Here is a 6,000-nt window from a genome sequence, read left to right on the forward strand (position 1 = left end):
GTTTTTACCTCTTAATGAGAACATTTAATTTAAAAACGTGCTGTTCAAAGAAATTTGATATTCTGTAAAGTTTGACTATAGCACTTGTCTGAGCAAGCAACAGTAACCAAAGGGTTGGAGCTTAGCAAAGGATCGATTCAGTTAATGACTATTCAATAGAGCACAACAGATGGGCTCCAATCCCAAAAAATCCCAATCTTTTTCTCCATAGGCAATTTTTTAATGTTAAATTTATAAAACTTTAAAGGGATATTTCACCCAACAATTAAAATTCTCTCATCATTTACTCGCCCTCATGCCATCCCAGATGTGTATGACATTCTATGACATCTTCTGCAGAACACAAACAAAGATTTTTAGAAGACTATCTCAGCTCTGTATGTCCAGACAATGCAAGTGAATGGTGGACAGATCTTTGAAGGTCCCAAAAGCACACAAATGCAGCATAAAAGTAATCCACTCAAGTGGTAAATCCATGTCTTCAGAAGCAATTTGATAGGTGTGAGTGATAAACGTATCAATATTTAAGTCCTTTTTATGATAAATCTCCACTTTCCCTTCCACATTCTTCTTTTGTTTTTGGCAATTCACATTCTTTGGGTACATCACCATATTCTGGGATGGGAGGAGAATTTATAGTAAAAAGGACTTTAAAATTGATCTGTTTCTCATCCACACCTATCATATCACTTCAGAAGACATGGATTTACCCACTGGAGTCATATGGATTACTTTTATACTGCCTTTATGTGCTTTTTGGACCTACAAAGTTCTAGCCACAATTCACTTGCATTGAATGGACCTACAGAGCTGCAACATTTTCTAAAAATCTTTGTTTTGTGTTCTGCAGAAGAAAGGAAGTTATACACATCTGGGATGGCATGAGGGTGAGTCAATGATGAGAATTTTCTTTTTTAGGTGAACTATTCCTTTTAAGACATTGTGAGCACGGAGGTTGTTAATCTATGGTACATGCATCTCAAACCAGGATGGCTTAAAAAGTGGCTGGACATTGTTGCACTCCATTGACAAAGAAATACAAGCATGTAGTATAAGCTTATAGATGTTCAGTCGCATACTATTGTTCATTTTATATTGGTTAAATCAATATATTGTGTCTGTCTTTGTTCTAAAATTAAATTGCAATATATTTTAGGGTTTTGGTATGTTTACATATGCTATTGACATGTGCTGTAATTCTCAGGGATTGCTACCTTGATAATCACCAGTGGTTGACTTTTGAGGTTTGAGGACCCAATGGGCCAAAACGATCACATAGTGTTTCAAGTCCCTTTAGCTACATTTGCATGAAGCGGTTAAAAATTAGATAAAAGATTAAAGTCATTTCTGCTTTCAAACCTCATCGGTTTTCCTTGTTCCAGGAAAAGGCCTCAATAGATCCCCCAAAAAGGAAAATACTGGCATCATTTGCTTGGATGACTTATTTTCAAAGAATACAAAAAGAGAACTATTTACAATTATTCATGCTGCTCATTCCATACAATAAATGTCAAAATGCACAAAGGACAATAAAAATAAATAATAATATTTATATATCTTAAAAGTGTCATAATAGTACTTGTGCATTAAATAAAAAGTCTTCAAAAGTCAACTGTTAGCATTGTCATAGGAACAGACTTATTTTAAAGTTGTTATTCAATAATAATCTTTCCCTTCACCTTAGCTATCAAATCTCATATGCACTTCCACATATTTAAACTTTGCACAAAACATTCAGTTACATGTGAAAACGTTTGGTTGCGATTGTGCTGAACCAATGCAATTTGAAAAAATTATACAAGAAGGGAAGATTATCAGTTAATTACGACTTAAATTTTGGCCTGTTCCTCTCCTATGGTATGGTATGGCTTCAGAAGATTTGCAATATAGAGCACAAATCATGTAACTACGTTCTTGGTATTCTTTTTTGCCCTTTTTGGACCTTGACAGAGCCAGGTCAGTTTGTAATGTATGGAAAAAAAAAATACATTCCACAGTACAGAAGAGTCATGTGAGTTAGAAATTACATGGGGAGTAAAAACTGACAGAATTTTCATTTTTGGATGAACAATTCCATTATGGAAATATCTAATGTAAAGCCTTATCCCTGTTTCCCAGTTGTGCTTTTTTCATGTTTAACCATGAAGCATACAGAGAGTTAACGAGCAGACGCACACAGCATGGGTGTAAAGAGTCATTCCTCGTCAGGCAGGTTGTTTAACCTGGTCAGTTTCCCAATGGGATTTAATATCCTTGGAAAATATGTGTAGAAAAGAGGGTCTGGAGGTGACTGATGGCCCTCTACAGGAATCATGGATGCTCTGTTTGCTCAAACTGAGGAGGTAAATAAAGGTGATGAATGTTTGGTGCAGTGTTTAAATTTTTTATATGGAAGTGAGTGCAGCTTTTAGCAGAAGACTAAAGGAACCCAAAATGGGGATATGTTCTCTTATTGCTGCTCATGCAAACTATGTTTACTACAAATCCTGAAATGTGCATGCACTTTTTATGTATTGTATGTTGAAACCGAATCAAGATTGTACTCCCAACATTTCATGGAATCACTTTCACTAATCACTAGTCTTAAAAGGTATGTTTTTGCTTTTTATTGTTTAGTGTCCAAAATCAGATTATGTCCATTTGCATTGATGCACATGGAGGTTGTAAAAAGGTACAGACATGATAGGAATAATATGTATTTATATTTTATTTATTTATGTATAAACCAGACCATATGGCACCAACAAACATACATGGTCCAAATCAATGAGATAAAATTTTTTCACCATTCTGATGGTTGATGTGAACATTAACTGAAACTCCTGACCCATATCTGCCTGATTTTATGCACTGCAGCCAGGATTGGCTGATTAGATCATCGCATGGATGATTTTTGGTGCCAGACGGGCTGGTTTGAATATTTCTGTAACTGCTGATCTCCTGGGATTTTCATACACTGCAGTCTTATATTTACTCAGAATGGTACAAAAAACATCCAGTGAGCAGCAGATCAGTGGACAGAAACGCCTTGTTGATGAGAGAGGTCAACAGAGAATGGCCAGACTGGTTCGAACTGACAAAGTCTATGGCAGTCGCAAATTCGCAGGGCCAGCAAAGCCCTGCTGGTCTTACATGCCAAATAAATAGGTATTTTTCATCCTTTCATTCTCAGTCACCTTTTTGCCAATGTATTTTTAATTGCTTTCCACTCATAATTATTCTACAAACAAATAGAGAAAAACGAAAAGTGTATCCAATCAGAATTTATTCCTTGATGCTTACAAGCAAATTGTGACAACTTTCACAAATCTCATGCCTGAAGCAGCGAGAAGGGTCTGGCTGCAGGCTTGCACTCTCAGACTTGCACGCTCAGACACGAGCGCTTCCGCTGCAAGTGACGTCACTTGCACGCTCAGACACTAGCGCTTCCGCTTCAGCTATCCATGTTTTCAATGTTATACAGTAAGGGGCGCTATGTCATCTTCTAGTACAGAATCTCTCCAGCAGTTTGTTAAACATCATATAAGTAAAGTATTGACTTGTTAAAAGTTTAAATAATGTAAATCGCTGGTACAATTTTCTGAATTGGCTGCAAAATGACAATTTTATTATTATTATTATTACTGAACAAAACGAGCTAATGCCTGTCAGTCTAACTCTGTTTACTTTAAACAAAGACTGGCTGTGTCGGATTGAGAACAGATCATTCAAAAATCGTTTCAGTAAACATTATATATATATATATAGCTTTTTCGTTACATGATAAGATTTTTACATTTTACCTTAATATACGCTATTTTTTATCTCTGATACAAATAAAAATACATTAATGTTATGCCTAACAACCACTCACGGTATTAAATACATAAAGGAAACTATTTAATAGAGTGGTATTACATGGTTTGCACGTTGAACCCAGTGTAGTTCAATAGCGTTTGGACCGTCCCGTCCTGTTTTAATGTCTACATTTTTTGTAAAATACGTAATGTAAAATACATGCAATATTCGGTCATTCGACCTTGCATCTCAGTTCAGTTCAGCACAGCTCATTACATTCGAATGTAATTTCCTGTACACAGTCTAATATCAATTTTATCATTGGTTTCATTACAGATGCATGATGCACCATTCAGTTATTTTAGTTTCTGAAAACCCCTGGTACCACAGTGCACATCATGTTGCACTTTATACCACTGCAGTTTATGCCCTTCCCTGAAGCCAACCACCAAGAAAAAAATAAACCTACACTGGGAAGGGCATTTAAAAAAAGCAGTTGTTTTCCAAGGTAGGTGCATTCAACTATTGGATTGTAATTGTAGGTGCACAAGCACATTCGTACATATTTGTCCTTCAAATAAACAAGACGGTACTGCTCTGAAACATTCTCTAAACTGTTGTTTTCGCATGTAAATTGTTGTTCACAGACTTGCAATGCTTTTGTCCATATTTGGGCCAAAACACATGCCAATAGAGCAAACAGTAAATGTTAAACTTTTGTTTTCTTTTGCTTGAAACACAATTTACACCTTAACAAAGTTTTTCTTGTGCATGCAAATTTAATTTATGCTTACAATCTTATGTACACTTCCACAAATGTTACCTTACATATGCAAATCATTTTATGGTATATATTGATGGGTTTTATAAACAGTAGGCAACATTTATATTGAAATTGTAATAAGAATGGGTATTCTTGTGGTTTTAGGACATCTTAAATGAAAGGTTTTGATCTACTTCAACTGTTCACATCTGTAATTGTATGGGTTTTATATTGATGCATTGGCATTGTTTTTCCTGACTTTCATACTGTGCTTTATCTACAGGCAAAAGAATATGTTGTTGCCATTTGCCCTGTAGAACTGAGGCTCATTACCATTGTCCCAATTGCAGCAAAACTGTTCTGAGGAGATATGTAATGGAAGCTCACTTAAAAATATCGCATCAAATGTACCCCTTCAGTCCTCTAAAACTTCATCTGCAGTGGTTAATTTGTCCACAATGTCACCTGCACTGTCCTCACTGCCATCTACAGTGACACCTGCGCTGTCCTCACTGCCATCTACAGTGACACCTGCGCTGTCCTCACTGCCATCTACAGTGACACCTGCGCTGTCCTCACTGCCATCTACAGTGACACCTGCGCTGTCCTCACTGCCATCTACAGTGACACCTGCGCTGTCCTCACTGCCATCTACAGTGACACCTGCCCTGTCCTCACTGCCATCTACAGTGACACCTGCGCTGTCCTCACTGCCATCTACAGTGACACCTGCCCTGTCCTCACTGCCATCTACAGTGACACCTGCGCTGTCCTCACTGCCATCTACAGTGACACCTGCGCTGTCCTCACTGCCATCTACAGTGACACCTGCGGTAGCTTCTCTGACCACAACGTCCGGTTCACAATTGCCAAAAAGGCAAAATTTAATAAAATGCCCACATTGTTCCATCACTGTTCTAAAAAGAACTTAAAAATCCTCATTAACAGAATACATACCGACCATTCAAAAGATATCACAATGCATTCGCATCTTTCCAGTGTGTGTGTTGATCCCACAAATGGACTGTCAGCAGTTCAAAGAAGTGGTCATGGTTTCACTATACCTCTTCATGTTCAGAGAAAAACGTGGGGTAAAGCTCATCATGTAAGTTGTGAGTTGGAGGAGTGTCGCCAGTACCAGCTACTTGCTCACCGAAGTGGACACACGTATAGTCTCTGTGAACACCTTCGCTCACTGGATTATTGTATTGAGACAGCATTTGAGGAGCACCTGGAACCAAGAGTCCTTGGTGAGATGGTCAAGCTTAAATTCATTGGAGAGTCAAAGAAGGCAGTGTGTTTGAAAAGACAAAAAATAGCTCAGACAGCTCATGTTCCATTTTCAGTGTTGGTGGCATTAGGTGAATCTCAAAAGCAAATCACTCTCTCCATACATGAGCCTACTGTTCATCACTATAATCGCCTTGGGAGAGTAATGGTCACATACAATTCAACTACAA

At 37.6% G+C, this 6,000-nt stretch overlaps 1 long non-coding RNA gene across 1 annotated transcript; it reads left to right on the forward strand.

Annotated features, from left to right (window-relative positions):
- The first annotated feature begins 1,663 nt into the window (after positions 1-1,663).
- Positions 1,664-4,910, forward strand: LOC127662619 (uncharacterized). Its single transcript, XR_007972905.1, has 3 exons — positions 1,664-3,147; positions 4,114-4,285; positions 4,824-4,910. It is a non-coding gene; the product is annotated as an uncharacterized LOC127662619 (long non-coding RNA).
- The last annotated feature ends 1,090 nt before the right edge of the window (positions 4,911-6,000 follow it).

This window comes from Xyrauchen texanus, chromosome 22 (assembly GCF_025860055.1).
Source record: "Xyrauchen texanus isolate HMW12.3.18 chromosome 22, RBS_HiC_50CHRs, whole genome shotgun sequence".
In the NCBI taxonomy this organism is placed as follows: domain Eukaryota; kingdom Metazoa; phylum Chordata; class Actinopteri; order Cypriniformes; family Catostomidae; genus Xyrauchen; species Xyrauchen texanus.